This window comes from Emys orbicularis, chromosome 6, assembly GCF_028017835.1.
Source record: "Emys orbicularis isolate rEmyOrb1 chromosome 6, rEmyOrb1.hap1, whole genome shotgun sequence".
Classification (NCBI taxonomy): Eukaryota; Metazoa; Chordata; order Testudines; family Emydidae; genus Emys; species Emys orbicularis.
In genome coordinates, this window is record NC_088688.1 from 53,378,734 (window position 1) to 53,400,919 (window position 22,186).

At 40.6% G+C, this 22,186-nt stretch overlaps 1 protein-coding gene across 1 annotated transcript in view; it reads right to left on the reverse strand.

Annotated features, from left to right (window-relative positions):
- Nucleotides 1-22,186, reverse strand: part of EDIL3 (EGF like repeats and discoidin domains 3) — a 314,997-nt gene that overhangs the window by 270,739 nt on the left and 22,072 nt on the right. The gene's annotated exons all lie outside the window — the stretch shown is intronic.

Consider the following 22,186-nt stretch of genomic DNA (forward strand, 5'->3'; position numbering starts at 1 on the left):
AAAGTCTGAATCGACTGCATTATCAGAATTCAGATTTATTAGAAAACCAAGCTAAATCAACTGTGAACTTAACATGACTGTGTGGTTTTACAGTCTTGTATCTATATCCCCCACCCTCTGTCCCCCATCCTCCATATTTATCTCTTGTGTAAAGACGATAGGGTAAAACTTCATATTATTCGCTGGAAGATATCAGTCACACATATCTGAGACCATATTAATTAATGGGAATAGTTACAGCACTGTTAAAAGAAACGTGTTGCCATGCTGACCTAAAGAGAGAAAAAGGATAGGATTGTCAAAAGAATGTTCTGCATTGGCCTCATTTGCTCCCACTCAAGATAACAGGAAGTCCATCTATATTTCATAAACATATACATAATAAAAATGGTTTTCTCTACATCCCTCAAAAGTATTTAATCAAAGGGAAGGAAATCAACAAGTGATTAACTCACACACTCTTCTTATCCTAAGAAGTCAGTGGAGACTCAGCATAAAGGTGCCATAGGGAACTCTAAGACAAGAGAGAGCTCTAGAGCATGGTGGAGTTTTTTTATCAGTATTCCTTAGCATTTTAAAGATAAGGTTATCTTTCTGTTTCACTGAAAAACCACAGTTTTTCCACTTTCTCTGCCATAGACATCCACTTTTTAGCTTGCTTGGACAGCACATCTCTTTAAACGCTGGGCTGGACAGAATAAAAACACACAAAGCCTCTGGTAGCACCAATGAAGGTGGCCTGAGAACTGTGTGACATGCTTCCTCCCTCAGGCAATTGCTTCTACAACTTGACTACAGTTGGCTGCCAAAGAGAGAGAGATTTCAAAGATTTTTGCAAACTTTGATCTCCTGCATGATTTATTTTTCCCTCTTCGCCTACATCAACATATATAACTCGAGGACTCCTTATTTTTAGTGAAACTTTATAGCAGACACCTTTGGGAACCTCTTTCATCACATATGAATTGCTCTGTATATAACTCTTGGGTAATTTAATATTGTGTTCTGTATGTTATTGTATATGACAATTATCCTGGACACAGGGGTTACTTCTAATTGCACTGGAGTGAAGTAGTCTTTCCAAGGGGCATCAGAATCAATCAATAGCAGCTAATGAAATGTTGTGTGAGGCACCAGCCAGCTGCTTTCCTTTGATTAAACTCTTTTGAGGGGGGCAGGTTTATTAACGCAATTCAGTATTCCGAAAGAACTGAAAAGGATAGGGAACAAGAAGCTAAACACAACACAGTAACAAATGCCTATAAAACACCTTATACAAATAAATGATCACCTGAGTAATGACTACTTTTGCAAATAAGCATATACAGGATTGAACTTAAATTGTATGACAGAAAGAAAATGTTTTATTGTAGATATATTAAAATTAAAGAAAAGATGGTCATGTCAATTCAGGATTTAAAGACAATAGGAGAGAAGAAGAAGAAGGAGGAGGAAAGATGCTTTGCTCTGCTGAGACATGGCACACTGGAAGATGCTGGAATTCACTGACAGCCTCAGGTCTTGATGCAGTGCCCATTTAAGTTAATTGCAAAGCTTCTGTTGACTTTAATGGTGTAAGATCAGGCTCTAAACAAGCTTTCTGAGAGGAGAAAAACAAACAAACTCCATATTGCTGAAAAGGTAAGTGCTGGCCCTACTGAAATCCAGGGGAGTTTTGCCATTGTCTTCAAAGGAGCCAGAATTTCACCCACTGTCATTAATACGCTCTACTTTGCCAGGCAGCCTTTGAACCTAACTAGTAGTGCTTTTGTTTGTGGTTAGACAAATCCCACAGTATTGATAGATTTTCATTTTATGACTTTTTTCTCAATTTTCTATCCAGTACCAAAGAAACATTGCTTATTTTAAAAATGGAATAGGTTGTATAGACTGTTAGCTCAGTGACAATGTTGTAGGAGCTCCAGAGGAAGGAAACTGACTTTTGACCTGAAGAGTGGTGGAAACAGAAATGAGCTGATGACTTGTGCACTCAGTCAAAAGCAAACAAGTTGCAATTTCCCCAGCTACCAAGGAGTTGCAGGGAGGGCAGAAGGACTGGTGAAACATCAGCATGAACCCAGCGAGATCAACAGTTAGAGCAGGAGAAACAGCAAGTGTGTCTGCAAATCCAGTAGTTTGTGGACTGGGAGGAAGAGCGCCAGCATGAGAGAGAAGAGGAGCAGGAACATTAATATCAGCTCGAGATGAAGAAACTGCATCAGCAGGACCAGCTTCAACAATATCAGCTTGAGTTGGAGAAACCGAACCAGTCAAATGATAGTCTGGTAGGTGGAGCCAGTGCTGTGGGGGTGGGTGGCACAGATTCTAAATTACTTCCTCACATTAGGGAGAGGAATGACATGGATGTGTTTTAAATGCTTTTGAAATGGGGTGTGAATTGAATAAGGTGGGGAAAGAGGATGTGGTATGTAATGTGGCTCCAGAGGTGCTTTAGGGCTGGAGCACCCACAGCGAAAAAATGGTGGGTGAGGAATACCCACCAGCAGCCCCCTATCAGTGCCCCCCCAGCGCCTCCTGCCTGCCAGCTGTTTCATGGCATGCAGGAGGCTCGGGCGGCGGGAGGAGTGAGGATGCGGCGCACTCAGGGGAGGGGGAAGAACTGGGCAGGAAGAGGCGGGGCAGAGGTGGAGCAGGGGTGGGAAGAGGTGGGGTAGGGCCTTGGGAAAACAGGTGGAGTGAGGGCGGGGCCTGGGGCAGAGCCGGGGGTCGAGCACCCCCTGAAACTTTGGAAAGTCGGCACCTGTGTCTGGCTCCACTACTGTCAGGGACAAAAGGCTTGGATAAGGATTTTCACCCTTATCAACAGTGGTGGACAGATGATGAGCTGTGTAAACAAGCTTTGTTGTAAAAGTGGAAACTGACACCTAAAACATACAGCAAAAGATTTTGGCCATGTTCTGCAAGTTGCCAGGGGGGGGTCACTTTTCCTGGGATTGCCCACTTTATCCACTGAAGCCCAGTGCAGTGCTGGAAAGGCCAGCTGCATCCCAACCTCACAGAGTTAACTGGGTGACTGATTCTCCAGAGGGAGGAAGTCACACCGCTAGTCCTCCGATAGCATATAAATGATCATGCTGAGCCATTCACTCTTCTGAACCACTGCCCACACGGCATGCTGCACCCTCCTGAGTGCAGATACATTGGATTGCCAGTGGGAGCAGAAGGTGATAGTCAACGGGGAAACATTCACTGGATGAAGCTATTGGGACTGCTAAGACCTCTAGTTAAGCCCCATGTCATGAAGTCCCAACCACTGCTACCAAGATGTGAAAATGGATTGAAGTTCCTGATGTCAAAGCCTTAACTCTACCTACAGCCCAGATTTCTATAGAGACCCAGGAATCATAGAATCATAGAATATCAGGGTTGGAAGGGACCTCAGGAGATCATCTAGTCCAACCCCCTGCTCAAAGCAGGACCAATTCCCAACTAAATCATCCCAGCCAGGGCTTTGTCAAGCCGGGCCTTAAAAACCTCCAAGGAAGGAGACTCCACCACCTCCCTAGGTAACGCATTCCAGTGCTTCACCACCCTCCTAGTGAAAGAGTGTTTCCTAATATCCAACCTAGACCTCCCCCACTGCAACTTGAGACCATTGCTCCTTGTTCTGTCATCTGCCACCATTGAGAACAGCCGAGTTCCATCCTCTTTGGAACCCCTGTCAAGGCTGTATCCCCACTTTGAACTTTAGGGTACAAGTGTGGGGGCCTGCATGAGGACTTCTAAGCTTAATTACCAGCTTAGTTCTGGTCTGCTGCCACCATTCCCTTCCCTGGGAAGCTTTTAGAAACTTCTCACCAATTCCCTGGTGAATACAGATCCAAACTCCTTGGATCTTAAACAAGGAGAAATTGACCCTTCCCCCCTCCTTCCTTTCACCAACTTCTGGTGAATACAGATCCAAACCCCCTTGGATCTTAAAACAAGGAGAATCAATCAGGTTCTTAAAAAGAAGGCTTTTAATTAAAGAAAAAGGTAAAAATCATCTCTGTAAAATCAGTATGGAAAATAACTTTACAGGGTAATCAAACTTAAAGAGCTCAGTGGACCCCCCTCTGTCTTAGGTTCAAAGTACAGCAAACAAAGATAAACACTCTAGTAAAAGGTACATTTACAAGTTGAGAAAAAAAAGTAAAACTAAGACGCCTTGCCTGGCTTTTTACTTACAAGTTTGAAATATGAGAGACTTGTTTAGAAAGTTGGGTAGAACCTGGATTGATGTCTGGTCCCTCTCAGTCCCAAGAGCGAACAACAACCTTAAACAAAGAGCACACCAAAACCTTTCCCCCCCCCCCCCCAAGATTTGAAAGTATCTTGTCCCCTTATTGGTCCTTTGGGTCAGGTGTCAGCCAGGTTACCCGAGCTTCTTAACCCTTTACAGGTAAAAGGATTTTGGAGTCTCTGGCCAGGAGGAATTTTATAGTACTGTACACAGGAGAGCTGTTACCCTTCCCTTTATAGTTATGACACCCACCTTCAGGTAGTTGAAGGCTGCTATCAAATCCCTCCTCATTCTTCTCTTCTGGAGACTAAACAATCCCAGTTCCCTCAGCCTCTCCTCATAAGTCATGCACTCCAGACCCCTAATCATTTTTGTTGCCCTCCGCTGGACTCTTTCCAATTTTTCCACATCCTTCTTGTAGTGTGGGGCCCAAAACTGGACACAGTACTCCAGATGAGGCCTCACCAATGTCGAATAAAGGGGAACGATCACGTCCCTCGATCTGCTGGCAATGCCCCTACTTATACAGCCCAAAATGCTGTTAGCCTTCTTGGCAACAAGAGCACACTGTTGACTCATATCCAGCTTCTCGTCCACTGTGACCCCTAGGTCTTTTCTGCAGAACTGCTACCTAGCCATTCGGTCCCTAGTCTGTAGCTGTGCATGGGATTCTTCCGTCCTAAGTGCAGGACTCTGCCCTTGTCCTTGTTGAACCTCATCAGGTTTCTTTTGGCCCAATCCTCTAATTTGTCTAGGTCCCTCTGTATCCGATCCCTACCCTCTAGTGTATCTACCACGCCTCCTAGTTTAGTGTCATCGGCAAACTTGCTGAGAGTGCAGTCCACATCATCCTCCAGATCATTAATAAAGATATTAAACAAAACCAGCCCCAGGACCGACCCTTGGGGCACTCCGCTTGAAACTGGCTGCCAACTAGACATGGAGCCATTGATCACTACCCGTTGAGCCCGACGATCTAGCCAGCTTTCTATCCACCTTACAGTCCATTCATCCAGCCCATACTTCTTTAACTTGGCAGCAAGAATACTGTGGGAGACCGTATCAAAAGCTTTGCTAAAGTCAAGGAATAACACATCCACTGCTTTCCCCTCATCCACAGAGCCAGTTATCTCATCATAGAAGGCAATTAGGTTAGTCAGGCACGACTTCCCCTTGGTGAATCCATGCTGACTGTTCCTGATCACTTTCCTCTCCTCTAAGTGTTTCATAATTGATTCCTTGAGGACCTGCTCCATGATTTTTCCAGGGACTGAGGTGAGGCTGACTGGCCTGTAGTTCCCCGGATCCTCCTTCTTCCCTTTTTTAAAGATGGGCACTACATTAGCCTTTTTCCAGTCATCCGGGACCTCCCCCGATCGCCATGAGTTTTCAAAAATAATGGCTAATGGCTAAAGGAAGGATCAGGGGTACTGATTTTAGGTGAATTGTCACATAGTTCATATTCTTTGTTTTTAGGAAATGATATTATGGCTTTGATGCAGAAGAAGTGAATCAGACCCACTCAGTTAGCTCCATAGTGGGAAGAGACTCTGTTAGCCAAAATGCAAATAGGGGAAGCGGAGAGGGAGAAAGGGTGTGGATCCTCCTCACTAGTTTCCAAGGGGGATCGAGATACCTTCCCCAGGTATGCAAATACCTGAGAAGGGAGGAGTGAGGAGAACTACAGCCAGGAAGGAAAGGGAACTTCTTCCCACAGTCTCTGACTGCCCGATGGTCTGTGAAAAAGTAAAGAATCCTGAGCCGGTGGGAAAGGGAATTCTGCTCACCTTGCCTCAGTGTGTGGGAAACAATACTCCTCCTCCTCCCCACAGAGAAGCTGAGGTTAGGCTAGGTCCGGAGCACTGAGAAGGTGGACAGACGAAGGAATGTGGCTATGGGTGAAGTTTGAAGAATCTCCCTTGCCATCCAGAGAGGCACCACCTCCTGGAGAGGCTCATTTATCCTAGTTCAGCCTGGATTCTCCAGAGGCCAAAAGATAAAGAAAGGACCTTGGACAAACAGCCTGAATTTAAACGGACTCAGGGCCTGCTTTTGATCCACAAAGAGACAGGACTTTCTCTCCAAAGGAGAGCCCCAATCCTTAGGGAAGAGTTGGAAGGACTGACACCAATCAGAACCCTTGTGGAGATTGGGGGAGGGAGGTGATCTATGGTAAGCTTATTAGCATGCATGTAGGTTCTTTATTGTTTTAATATGTTTTCTCTGTAACGCCTGTACCTTACAAATAAACACGCTTGCTTAGAAAGAGCAGTATGGTAACTTAACTCTGAGCAATTGTGCTATTTAGAGCCTCTGAAGAGAAGGCACAGCAGGCCTGCATAGGCAGTCTGACTTGCAGAGGAATTCAGTATAGGCAGGGATCTGTGCAGCCTAGAAAAACCCTGGCCAGGAGAGAGAAAGACACATGTCTTTGCTCAGGAGAGGTGAGGGCTAGGAAGTCAGAAGCTTAATACGGAGGGGGAATACAGGTGCAGTTGCCCAGAACTTTGACAGAGATAACTAAAACTGTACTTGTCTGTTCTAAAGGATGATTACCATAACTTCTTGAAAAGCTAGAAGAACTCACTGCATATAATTAGAAGGCAATATCTTGGCCAACATGATATTAACCAGTAGAGAAGTCACTGCTCAAAATTAACTCATTTTCCCCTTTGCAGTCCAAACAGAACTCCATAATATTCCAGGGCAGAAATATGCACATTTAGAATTGCTTTCATGAAAAAGGCAAAGACCTAATTTTAGCAGTCATTACTGTATTTCTAAATCCTGGGCATGACTGAACTGGAAATATGTATTAAAAATTAAATATGAATAAATTCAATATGAAATTCCACAGCCTTATGCACACAGTGATTTCTTTATCAAGTGAGACACACAGCTTAAATAAGCCTGCTGTCCATGACAGGATTTCTTTTATCACTGATAGCTTGAAAGGCTACGTCTGAAAAACAAACTGCTTTTAATAAGCCATCGGACTCTTTCCTTTAAAAATAAATAAATAAATGTTTGCAGCAAGACTCTGTATAGCACATGACTGGAAACGTCGGACTTCCCCTCCTATGTAATTGTGGTATAGTAAAATATGGACTGTCCCTGTACTGGACAAGCTTTCACACCATGTATGTACATACGAGATGCACCAAAAAGAGGATAGGTATTTCGAAATTTGGTCACCCTTTTTAGTGTACTTAGAGCTGGAGGGCTCCCCAGCCAGCAAGCTAGAATCTTTAGCCAGGTTCTGTGAATATTAACCTGATCCTGAATAAGTAATAAGTAATGTACAATATCATATGTAAATGTTGTATTACAACTTTGCCTTAATAAGAAGTGTTTAAAAATAATACACTATACATTTTTCATCCCAACTCAAACACGTCAGCTCTCCACTTGCCATTAAATTATTGATAAATAAATAAAAATATCACCACCACAACACTATTCCTGTGATTAGCAGCAATTTCAATCCTAAAGTTATTTTAAAAAACTATTTATACAATGAGTCTCATCCATGATAATTAGCAGTAAATTTCCCAATTATCTTATTTCAGAGATGAGGAAGGAGGAAAAACAAAAAATAAACCAATCACATTGCTTCACACAAAATCCGCTGTTCATTATGCCTGGCAGTAGTTTGGCATGATCACTCAAACCGTTCTCCCACTGATTTCAGAAGGGGTGGGAGGGATCAGGAATGGGCCTACATTGGGTCACTTGGAAGACATGGATATCTCCACCAGTATGTCAAAGAAGTCTGTATAAAGTGGCGGCATGATAATGATCTTGAAGTATTTGGAGATGTAAACACCAAAACTGAACCGGTTTGCAACTTTAAAAATGTTTTACAAAGGGTTCCCCCCTCCGCCTTTCTACAGTGGAGCATTAACAAAATATATGATGTCATATGGCAGCACAAAGATTGTATTGCTGTACACTTAGAACAAATTTGATGCACATTTGTGATTACTTGTATAACTCACTCACAAGTGAGTAATACTATCATCCTCAATGTATGCTAATAAAACACATACGCAATCACAGAAGAAATAGATTTGAACAGAGGGTCCAGTAACATGAATTGTTTAGGGTATATCATATTACTGGTATGAGAGCGGCTATGAAAATGCAATGATGCAATGTTAGCATGGGAGTGATTACAATAATACCTGTGTTAAGCCTCAGCGTTCGACCATTATACAGGTAGATGTTTTCAGAAGTGTAAGCAAACCCAGTCTGAGCTTTGAAGTGTAGTAAATTTGAAGTCTATTAAGGGGGCAGTTCACTAGTGGCTTACATTAGCTTTGTGTCGAAGAAAGGGGTTATCAAGTATTAATGCTAGACCTACTTGCCTTTAACACTTTTTATTAATATTTGTAAGAAAAGGTAATTAGTGCATGATTTGGAAGAACTGATAACAATAAAAACAGTAAACTATCTACAGGGTATTATTTCATACTCAAAAGCCTAAATATTTAGAGTTTTGTAAAATGCATCAAACCAAGCCTAATAATGGTCAACATCAACACCCCATAGTATGCAACAGTTTCTGGATTTAACTTCAATTTCAAATGAAAGAAAACGTAAAAGATTCCTTTTCTTTTTTGCACTAAAATTTAACTCTAACAAGTGGTTCTGAATAACTGCAGCCACAAAATTATTAAAATCATAGCTGGGAAATGAAGAAAAACATAATGCAATTCTTTCAAGAAGGTGAACATTCAAAGTGCTGTTTAGATATGTTCATGGCATTGCTAGAAATAAAAATCAATAGGATAATTGACTTTTGGCATATTACAGTTGTTAATGGACACAGGAAGATTGCCTATGTTGATGTTACTAGATCTGTCAACAGCACTCAATATACCATCGACCAAGTTTTGTTCCCTTGCTGGTGTGGTCATACATTTTTTCCTCTTACTTAAGAACTCAGATATGAAGGGGAGGAGGGCGGAGAGAAGTATCACATAGATCCATTTTTTCACCCCTCCTGTTCAATGTGCATAAATTATATTGAGTTATATTATTGGAATGAGCAATGAAGGCCATCACTATGGTGTTACTGCTTTGCTGTGCATCTCTTTTTTGTCAAAACCAGACTCTGCTCTGCAGTGAAGTGGCTGAAACACAACCTAGATAAGACAGAAATGATGCCAGTTGCTCAAGGATGCTTTCATCTTCTATTGGGAATGTAGACTCATTCTGTTCCAATACAGTATGTAATGTTAGAGTAACAGTGGATTCTTCAATGTTCATGAATTTTCAAGTAGTGGCATTGCCCCTTTCCAGCTACAGCTAGCCAAGTTCTTGCTGTCAGCTGTCCATAGCTTTCCAGAACTGGTGGCAAGATGTTCCACCGACTGGTGCATTCAAGAGAGAACAAGTTATCTCTCTTTTCCCTCCCCTTTGCCGTTATATTTCAAGACACAAATGACTAACAAAAGGCTAGCCTCAACTTCCAGGAAATTAAGATTAGCAAAATCTTCATTACAATATAGAAATATATAGGAAATTTCCACACTAAAAATTCCATTTTTGTTTCTTCTTATGAATGTCTTGGGCATCAGCGTTATGATGATGATTAGAAATAAAATCTAATGTAAGAAATACCAAGGGGAGTGGTAAATTTATCATCTCTTTGAATCTTTAAGTGGAGACTGAATGTTTGAGAGAGATACTCTAGTTCAACCACATGTTATTGGCCTTTACAGGGTTCACATATGTAATAGGAGAGAATAACTCTGACCGCTACAGGACTTACTAAGTGAAATTCTATATCCCATATTTTACAGGAGATCAGATTAGATGATCGTACTCAAGTTTCCCGCCCTTAAAATCCATGAATCTGTTGGAACAGTATCAATATTATAATTTTCATAAGCATTCCATTAATTTAGCATTCCCCATGTTTTTAAATTATTGTGTTTAATATCCTTGTTTTATTTCTGTTTGGTTTGTTACTGTAAGAACTTCAAGAACTTTTTTTGTTCTTGTTGACTGGGAGTTAAGATGAACAACAACAAAATACCGCTAACTGAATGAGTCAACCCAGTGCCTACTGAAGAAATCATACACCTGACTGTTTGCAAGATAAAAACTGTAGTGATTTGTTTTTAAAATAATTATCTGGTATGCATAGCCATTCGATGAAGTTCTGCCAACATCACAACAGGCTGACTTTAGAGCACTAATTTTGAAACTAGTGGCTGTCTGTCATGGCTGAAACATCACATAACTATATAAACATACTCTTGTGTTTAGTGTGTGAAGATACAATCAAGGATTAAAAATATCAAGAAAAAAATAAAATATACAAATATAAAACCTAATGTACTTCAAATGATCATTAATATTAATCACTACGAGCACCGGTCTATAAATTATAGAGCAAAGTCTTCACTCCTCTCATATTTTATAAAACTTGCAGTAACATACCAATAAAGAACCTTTTAAGTTAAATACTTATATTTTATAGCCCTTTTTAACTAAGTAGGCACCTGCTAACATCTGTTATAGTTAACAATGCAAAACTCAGTTCATTATATCCCCATCTTTACACAAAGATACACGTCTACAACATGGTGCGGCTTATCAGTGGTAAACGGCAGACACCAAACAAACACTCATCAGGGACAAACAAGGTCACCTACTAACAACAGAAAAAGAACAAGAAATGCACTGGACAGAGCATTTCAAAGAATTGCTGAACAGGGAGCCACCTAAAGAGGAAGCAAATATCCAGGAGGCAGAAGAAGATCTTGATATCGACACAGACACCCCATCTAAGGAAGAGATCATTCAAGCCATCAAATCCTTAAAAAATGGGAAAGCTCCTGGCAAGGATAACTTGAATGCAGAATTGTTCAAGGTAAATCCTGAGTTAGCAGCATCTATCCTGGCCCCTCTATTTATATCAGTCTATCAAAGGGGAAAAGTGCCAGATGAGTGGACCAATGGGGTTATAGTGAAGATACCAAAAAAAGGAACTCTCAGTGATTGTAATAACTGGCATGGTATCACACTTTTATCTGTGCCAAGCAAAGTATTGTGTAAGATCATAGTCCAGCATATATCAGAGGCAGTTGATAGCATTCTCAGAAAAGAGCAAGCCGGTTTTCGGAAAGGGCGTGGATGTACAGACCAGATCTTCACGCTACGAAACATAATAGAACCATACTTAGAATGGCAACAGCAACTCTACATAAACTTCATAGACTTTGAGAAGGCTTTTGATAGCATTCACAGGACCAGCCTATGGTGCATTCTGCAGGCATATGGAATCCCTCTCTGTATAATCAACATCATCAAAAGCTTTTATTTCTTCTTTACATGCAGTGTTGATCACAGTGAGCTTAGTTTTGAAGTCAAAACAGGAGTTCGTCAGGGGTGTGTCATGTCTCACCCTTCTAATCTCTTGAAGACCTGGACTTTGCAGATGATTTCATTCTCCTATCACATATCCAACACCATATACAAGAAAAAACAACTTGTCTCATCAAATTCAGCCAGCAAATTGGACTGAAAGTCAACTGCAATAAGACAGATATCACGACCTTTAATATTGCCTCACCATCACCAGTACGCATGGAGGATTATGGTCTCACCAATGTAGAAACCTTCACATACTTGGCCAGCACCATCAGCCAGGATGGTGGAACAAGCCAGGACATCCGTAACAAAATCCATACAGCCAGAAACACCTTCAGGAGCTTAAGTCTGGAAATCATCAAAATACAACACCAAAACCAAACTCAAGATTTATCAGAGCTGCATACTTTCAACATTACTTTATAGTGCAGAATGCGGGGGAATGAGAAAGTATGACATGTTCAAACTGTCTTTCCATACAAACTGCCTCAGAAAAATCCTCCATATCTTTTGGCCCAGAACAATCTCAAATGAAGATCTATTGACACAGTGAAGCCAAGAGGATATCAGCACTATCATTGCCAGTCGGCGTTGGAGATGGATAGGTCATGTGCTTCGAATGGAAACTGATTCCATCACCAGAGTAGTAATGGTGCACACCTGAAGGCAAGTGAAAATGAGGCCGCCCAAAAACAACACAGTGAAGAGCTGTGGAAGCCGAGCTGAAAAACCTGGGGCACAGCTGGGGAAACTACTGAAAGACTTGCCGTAAACAAACAGGAGTGAAGGAGCTTCCTCACTGCCCTAAACGCCAGAGGCGTAATGGGAACATGATGATGATGATTTACACACACACACTCTCACCTTCAAGGCTGAAATTTTCCATGTACAATTTTTTGTTTGCTTGTTTATTTGTATGATTTACTTGATCAAAATACTTTCAGACATTTGTATGTGGCTGGAAAATTAAAAAAAGCACAATACTCCCCATTGTAAAAACATCCTGCTTTTATTCTACAGTCATTTCCACCAACCCTACCAGTAAGACAACAAAATCAGCTGAACGCGTAATGTGAAAGTTGGAATCCGTGGATATACAATTAGTTTTCATCGAGTCTAGTGCCTTTGGTTTGGGGCAAAACATTACTTATAGTTGGATGGGATGTGAGAAAAAAATTGTGGGCTGAATATGGTATGCTTACACAGCAAAAGCCTACCTGTACTAGCTTGAATCCAGCTAGTGCAGGAAACGACAGCAGCAAACATAGATCAGCACAGTATTCAGAGTGGGCTAACAAACAGAGTATGTACGCAGGGTCCATGCTAGGCTTGATAGGCTTGCACTACATGCACTGAATACATTAGTAGTTATCAGTGGTTCACAGTCAAGCTGGATGGGCATATCAAGTGGGGTCCCACAGGGATCAGTTCTGGGTCCAGTTCTGTTCAATATCTTCATCAATGATTTAGAGAATGGCAAGGAGAGTACACTTATAAAGTTTGCAGACTGGGTGGGAAGAGTTGCAAGTGCTTTGGAGGATAGAATTAAAATTCAAAGTGATCTGGACAAACTGGAGAAATGGTCTGAAGTAAATACGATTAAATTCAATACGGGCAAATGCAAAGTATTCCACTTAGGAAGGAACAGTGAGTTGCACACATACAAAATGGGAAATGACTGTCTAGAGAAGGAGCACTTCAGAAAGGGATCTGGGGGTCACAGTGGATCACAAGCGAAATATGAGTCAACAGTGTAACACTGTTGCAAAAAAACAAAAACAAAACAAAAAAAAGCAAACATAATTCTGGGCTGTATTATCAGGAGTGTTGTGAACAAGACACAGGAAGTAATTCTTCTGCTCTACTCCGTGCTGACTTAGCCTCAACTGGATTATTGTGTCCAGGTATGGGTGCCACATTTCAGGAAAGATGTGAACAAAATTGGAGAAAGTCCAGAGAAGAGCAACAAAAATGATTAAAGGTCTAGAAAACATGACCGGTGAGGGAAGATTGGAAATATGAGTTTGTTTAGTCTGAAGTAGAGAAGACTGGGGGAGGGTGGGGGGGATTTTTAAGAACAGGTTAGACAAATACTTGTCAGGGATGGTCTCGATAATACTTAGTCCTGCCTTGAGTGCAGGGGATTGGACTAGAAGACCTCTCGAGGTCCCTTCCAGTTCTATGATTTCAGTCCAACATTACAGTTGCACAGTTAACAATAGAAAAGTCAGGAAATGCACAAGTTAAGGGTAAGGACAGCCACACTGAGTTGATCATGTTGCATGTTTACAGTATTCTCTCTTCTATTTTTGCTGATTAAGGGCCTAGCTCTATTCCCTATGAAGTCTATAACAGTTTTGCTCTTGACTTCAGTTGGTACAGGATTGATCCCTAAACATAGCTGAATCTGTTGCTGTTTATGATGTAAAATGTCTACCAGAAATATGCAGCATGTGCAGTATGGCAAAGTAGAAAACATCAGGTGAAAGAGGCTGTAAGAAAATAAGGAAATGTACTGTAAACCTAGCATACGGTTTGTACCATAGGTTGTGCTAGTTTTAATAGTCACAGGAAGTTCTTCATTGATTATTTCATTTCAATGTATCAACATACCATCAAATAATGTACTGAAACATAACTACAAATGTTGAAGGCAACAGACACAAAATGGACACTTTCCAGTAATGCTAACATTAACACCAACTCAATGATTATAAAAGAAGATGATACATAATTAGGAGTCTGAGTCTTCAAGGTACTGAATGCATCTTGAGCTGAGACTTCCTTGTACCTCCCAGAACTGCCAAACATTTCACCAAGATTTGTCCCTAAAATACTACCAAAAAATTTAAGATTCTCTCTAATTTATTATCTATACAGTATCAACACAATTATATAAAGTGAATATAAAAAAAACCAATGAAAATTATCTTAATGAATGAAGTCACTAGAAGTTTATCAGCTTCTCTGACTTAACCTTTGTAAAGAGCACTTTGAACATAACTACCAGTCAGCATTCCAGTATTTCTCTCTGTACTTCCAGTACTCCCAGTGCTTTTCAATTTTGATCTGTGAAAAAGCCAGATTTATTGATTATAAAATACGTTTTGTTAGGGGTTTTTTTTCCATATGAAAGTATTTGGATTTCAAGACTATACTGGTCTTTAGTTTTTTAGACCAAGTTTATTCACATTTCATATATCATATTTTAGTAATTTAGGGCCAGATTTTCAAAAGAGCTCAACCCTCAACAGCTCCCAGTGAGGTCAACAGGAACGGTTAGGTGCTGAGCACTTCTGAAAATCTGGTCCTTAATTCTTTTTGGCCTTTCCCCTCCCACACCAAAACACTGACAGCTAAGCCTTCCTTTAACTTACCCCATTTGAAGTAATGACTGACGAGATCTAAAGCACTTATACACCTAAATCTCCATTCTGCAACACTGACTTTCTAATGTGCTGGGGTGGGGGGGGTTGCTCAACCCCTGGCTGTGCCCCAGGATTCGTCCCCACTCTACACCTTCCCCCCAAGACCACATCCCCACCCTGCCTCTTCCCGCCCTGTTCTGCCCCCTCCCCCTGAGTGCGCCCCACCCTCGCTCCTCCCCCTCCCCCCAGCGCCTTCTGCACACCATGGAACAGCTGATTGCAGTGGGTGAGAGGTGCTGATGGTAGGCGGAGGAGTTGATCGGGGGCTGCTGGTGGATGCTCAGCACTCACCAGCCCCAGAGCACCCATGGAGTTGGCTCCTATGCACCATTGTGATTTTCTAGGCTGACCTCGTATATAACACAGGCCATAGAACCTCCTTGAATTAATTTCTGTTTGATTTAGAGAATATCTTTAAAAAAAAAAACAAAAAAAACAGATAATACCCTTGATCCTCATTCATAGTTCCCATTCTATGGGTCCATATCTATGGACATTCCATTATCAACAGAGAACAACAGATGGTGATTAGATAGCTCTTATGGTAATACAAAGTTTGCCCTTAGGACATCAAGTTGCTTACCATTCTCAATTCAATTTATCTGCAGATTATATGGAATATTCTTAACATTTGACCCATAAGGAGACACTTTGGACATGGTAATTCTGAAACAAACTGCCCAGTTGGAGGGACAATGGCTAACTGACAGCAAGAATTGACTTTTATGCTTAACCAACCCTTTCCTCTTTCCATGGGTGAAGTCACAGATGATGGTAGCATTGCTATCAACTCTAAACTACAGAAGGTGTGTATTTTATGGTATCTATTTTACCACATTAACACTAATATACTAAACTACACTTAGCAACTGCTCATGACGACACATGATCAGTGTCAAAACTGCTGTTGACACAGTCTCCATCTGCAAGGCCCTAGGAAATTTTATCAAGTCTGAACTTTGCCTCCTGAAATCTAGGAAGCAGAGAGTGCCCTGAGAGCACTTTGTTCTGCCATCTCCCCTGCTTTCATTACAAGCACAAATTAAAAAAAGAAAAGGTTAATTTTAGAGGATCTGATCCTTCTTGTTGCCACCCTTTATGTCAGCTCCTCAGAGATAAACTAAATACTCTGTATTCCCAACACAAACAATGTTACTTTATTTTTAAAGATTCTATTTTAATATAAAACATTTTTAACATTTGTGTGATAGTTATTCATCTAATTTCTGCCAGTGTAAACATGGAATAACTCCATTGACTTAAATGGAGGGAGAGAAAGAGCAATTCTTACACTGTTTTGGCAAAATACATTTAAAATTTGTTTCTTCAAAAGATTTCTCTCACTAGAAATTGTATGGTGCCTTAACTGAACAGAAAATATTTTCCATAAAGGAATTTGTTTAATTTAAAATTTAATATTCTAACAATGTATTTTAAGAATCTATGTTAATTACTATGTACATACAGTATTAAGGAAAAGCATAATACAGCTAAGATTCTTATGACTAAATAGGAGATATATTCAAGAAACCAAAATGAAAAATTGTGGTTATAAATATTCATTGGAGGGGAGCTTCTTCCATCTCATAAATATCCCATGCTTTAAACTAGTGGATTTTAGTTATAATTTTGAATTTAAAAGAACTACACGGCTAGCTTATGTACTATATGTACCATGCGTGTGTGTGTGTGAGAGAGAGAATGTCTAGAGAGAGAGAGAGAGAGAGAGAGAGAGAGATACACAAATCACACAAAAGTGCATCTCTGATTTACACACACTTACAAATATATACACACAGACAAACTGAATTCATAAACACACATATATGTCAGAAAAAGATATGCATACCCATATGTATAGAGTGCTGAAGGGAAATTTCTGCATGTTACATGTCATATGGTAACGCTAAAATGAAACATCCAGTATTTGATTTAGTCTTTTTCACTTATATGTCCTTTTATTGATTCTATGCCGTGCCATAGGGTCTTTGTATAAAAAGTACTTTATAAATGTGAAAATGATTGACTGAATTGATTGTTATCTCCCAGTGACCTGCAACAAATCAATGAAATATACATTTCTATTGCGTGCTTCTTATACTACATCTTATCTCAGTAACAAATTTTCACATGATTTCATTTAACACCAGTAGAAGGTTAGAGGCCAGTTCAGACCTGGAATAATATGGATGCAACGCTACTGAAATCAGCAGAACTGTAACTAAAAGCTGGCCAGAAAATGGAAATCTCTTCCAGCAAAATATTTTGCTTGTTTGAAGAAAATTTCCCCACCTCAAATTGGGACAAAACTTCAACATCATGAATTTCCCCCCAAAATGGAGTATTTCTGGAATCCCTTTTTGGGAGAACCAAAATGGATTTTTTGGCTTGCCGGCTGCCTGCCTGGGAAGGCTCTTGTCAATTTCATTTTCATCTTGCAAGCAAGAAGGGCAATTAACAAGAGCTTTCCCCCTGAGCAGACATTTATTCTCCACCAAAAATATCTTTTGGGGGGGGGGGGGGCAGGGATGGAATTAAAGTTTTCCAAAGGAAAATTTCTATTTTGCATAAAGGGAAATTTGTCAGATTTTTCTGATGGAAAATTCCTGACCAGCTCTACCTGTAACCACTTATATCAGGTCTGAATTTGGGCTAATGAATCCCAGATAATTCCTTTGTAACTGGGGTCAAGATTTCACAGCAGGAAGTGATCACGTAAAATGTATTAGCATTTAGCTGTGACAAATGTAGAGCATAAGTACAAAGAGGCTTAATGAAGCTCTAGCCTATTTTCCAAAACACATTACTTTGTGATTACCTTCAGGCTTCAACACCATGTGAGGCTTCAGAAGCCTGGGGAAGGTCACAAGTCCTAGCTTTATAACAGTCTATTGTGTGTGAGGAAAGATCAGCCAGGCCACAGAAGAATTTTTCTTTTATACTGACACAGCTGAAGTGATCCTCAGGGGCGAGACAGCTCAAATTAATGAGCTAAATCGTCCTTCTGTGGATCTTTTTACACCAGATTCATCAGGCAATTTAAAAAATGATCAGTGGGTGGCTATGGGAATGGTGTTTGCCCAGTGATGGAACATGTCCCCATGACAGCATGAATGTGGACAGAGTTTGGTTGCCAAAGTCCAAGTTACCCAGAAAATTTTACCACTAAAAAAAACAAATAAAACTAACCCAAAAGATACTCCACATCTTTTCTCGGTATACTTCCCCTTGTGTGTGTTGGAAGGCCTTTGGCCTTAATCCTTATTTTTAATCACCTGGAACCCTTTATGGATTTTTTTTCTTAGTACTCCATTGATTACCTTACTCTATCAGTCAAGCTCAACCCCTCCACTACCAAAATATGTTAGTTGTCTTCCTGTACACACTAAAAGACATTCACTGACATCACTCCTAACAGAAAAGAACAAGGACTTTGCACAAAAGGGGACAGGGGAATGGCAGGCAGTGAAACAGGGCTGCAATTTACAGCTGCCAAGCAAGAAGAACAGTGGAGCTACTATGGATCATTTTTTGAACAAACAAACAGAGCTCATAAGACATACAAAGAAATTTCTGTTTGTTATAGACAGGGATTTAAATTAGGCTCAAAAGAGGAAAATTAAATTAGAAAGGAGAAAAGATGATGCCATTTCATTTCATCCCAATTAACTAGTCATTTGAACAATCAATGACAAACACTTTCCCTAATTAAAGGACTAATCCTGCTCCAAACGCAGTGCTATTAGACTGCATGACAAACTCCCATTGACTTCAGTGGGATCAGGAGGAACCCTATAATAGCAAATGTTATCCTTCAACGTGTATTCATGTAAAATATGTATTAAAAAGGAATGCTACTAACTTTGCACTTCCACAGTAATAACAAGATTCATAACATTCTATCTTTTAAACATCATTGAAATGTTTTTTCCTCTACTATTTCGAGGAAAATCTCCCCCCACACACACACCCTTGACCATTGGGTCATCAAGGGTTAAACCTGGGATCATATATATTTGGTTGTAATGGTTTAGAAATAATGGAATCCATCTAACTTTGGATTGTCAATCATCTTTAGGACTCCATTTTCTCTTTTAGAGGTTTTATGTAGACTGCATTAGTCTTTTGGAAGAGTCTAACTCATAGATTCTGACTAGTATATTTAAATAGTTGATATATACAGTTTTGGTCAGGCAGAATTGTTTCTATGCAACTCAAATTAATCCCAATGACACCACTAGTAAGGACAGAGCTAATCCATTGCTTATTCTCTTGCTGCTGACCCAAGCCAATGTGTTCAGCAATGAGTTAATGACTGCTGCAGATGTTTCTTCCTTCATGCCAGCAAACGCAGGAGCTGAAATTAGATGTCTTCTTTCTAAAACCATTAGAGTTCTCCTTTTAAATTATAGGCCACATAGCCATATTTTTTTGTAAATCAAATGATACTGACAATGCAATTTCCCTATCTGCAAAACTAATCCAATTTTTTGCCTAATTAGGGTATTTAAGGTGAGCGATAACAGATAAGAATGTTGACTGGTCTCAGATAAAAGAAACCGAAGCAATGAGCAACATCTAATGAAAGATACCTCCCTCTCGAGAAAAGTACAGCTACACTTTTTTTTTTTTAAATCACTCTCTCTTCTGTGAGTGCCTTCCTACATGTGGTCTCCTCAACAGTAGAAGAAGTAAACATTTTGAGTAGTAGAAAATTATGACTGATTTTCACTTAATGGGTATTCCAATGCATTAGGTGTTGTGATTTTCTGCTGTTTGATCCATAGAGATGCTCATACTTTAGGCTCTGAACTCACTACCACCTGTGTGCAGGCTGACCTTGTGCCAGCATGGAACCACAATGACTTCACTGGGTATGACAAATCTATGCCAATGAATCACACTGCAGGACTGGGGACTTGGTTAACAGTAGCAATTCTCTTGACTTCAGGGGGAAACTGATTAGTCCACGCTGTCATTATCACAACATGAGCTTTTCACAGGGAATAGCTGATCTGCCTCTGATAACAGCTTTTTGTTTTTACATAGAATGTGAGGTAAGAATGGGGACCAAAAGCATTTTTTAAAACCTGTGAAAATGATTATTTTTTACCATCAAGAATAATCTCTTTGCACAGCTGTAACACTAAGGAAAACATCTTCATTGAGAGGGTCCATAAGTCAGACTCATGTAATGACTTTGTGTAGTCAGGTTTCCCTAGTTTTTCTCCAATAAATGAATTTCCACGCTGGAAAACAACTTTTTGGTTTGTGCATAAATGTCTGGAAACTGACTAATCCTCCAGTGGGTCAGCCTGCTGTGTCATCTACGAAATAACATTGTTAATGAATGCTTATGTTTAAATTACCTCTTTGGATCAGAACTGGTTGGAACACATATACAGTGTTCCTGTCTCCTCACCATTTGTGGCTGTGGATTGTATTTTACTATCGGTTATTTCTAAGGGTATGTCTACGCTACAGCCACTAGAGAGGCACTGCTGTGGTGCTGCAGCTACACCGCTGTAATGTAGGTGCTCCCTACACTGATGGAAGGGGTTTTCCCATCAATGTAGGTAACCCACCTGTCTGAGAGGCAGTAGTTAGGTGGACGGAAGAATCCATCCGTCAACCCAACCACACCTACATCAGAGGTAAGGGTGACTTAAGTACTGAAGTCACAGCACAATTTTTTTCACTGTCCTGAGCAACGCTGCTAGATCTACCTAAGTTTTAAGTGTTGTCAAGGCTGATTCCCCACTCTGGCACTTTGAGTGCAGAAGGTGGGGGCCCACAAGGATTCTAAAAATTAATACTGGCCACTCCAGCCTTGTATTAAACTTCCAAGGTTACAGCTTTTCTCTGACTTTGGATGGGAAGATGCTGCCACCACCCAAGTGCAAAAAACCCCTCTGAGAACCCAGGAAGGCGCACTTGGGAATTCCTTCCTGTGGGGTACCCTCAAGCCCTTTCACACACACACACACACACACACACACACACACACACACACACACACACACACACACCGGGGAAGAGCTGAGAAAGAAAACAAAGGAAATCAGCTGTTGCCACCAGCTAATTAAACAACATGTGCACATACCTCTTAGGACACAAAATCCAATCCTGTTCTTAAAAAAGGTAAATTTTATTAAAAACAAAAAGAAAGAAAATACATTTGAAAACTCAAGCTATTGCTAGATTTAAAAAACCCACTTTCAAGAATTAAGCATCAAGAATAACCTTCTTGAGGTCCAGCTTCAAGGTCACAAGCAATACAAAAGCATTTGGGGGTTAGCAGAGAGGAGTCCACAAGCCATAAAGAAATAAGAAGAAATAAACCTAATTGCATCTTCCTAGACATTTCCTGATCTACTTACATATCTGGGGGTTTCAAGTGAGTAGTTTCTATGTATGATTCAGATGATTTTTCATACCTGGCCCCAAGCTTCTTACAGCATAGTTCCAGCCCTGTCTCTACTTCTCCCCAAGGACAAAAATAGACAGACGAAGGGGAAGTTCCCCCCCCCCCCAATTTTAAAAGTTCTAGCCTTCCCATTGGCTCTTTTGGTCAGGTGCCCACTCCCTTCCTTTTACCTATGCAGGGAGACTTTTTAACCCTTTACAGGTAAAGCAAGTAGAGAACAACTACTAAGAGGGATTTTATAGCTAACTGTCTGGCTGGGTGTCCATAAAAGGGAGCTCCCCTCTCCCCCCTTCATTTATCACAAGTGTAAACCAGGTCTAAGTTAATATTCTGCTATGCTTACTTTTACCACCTTCCTATGTATCTCAGGACACTTGTTCTCTTCTTAAATCTTTATTTCCTTAATCATCACACACAGATATCCTCACTATTCCACACACTTCCAAAGTACTTTAATTTTCACTGTTTCAAGTGCCCCCCCCTGAACACTCACCAGGCTGCTATGTTTGGACTTTGGATCCAAACACTGGATCCTGCAAGCTCCTATGCCCACTGAGTCTGAGCAGCATCCAGACCCTGTCCCCTCAGACTCATTCCTGGAGCAAACTCCCTATCTGGTACACACACACACACACACACACACACACACAACGTCCCCCCCACGCACACACTTTCCCAGAGCTCCACCCTAATAGGCATTCCATT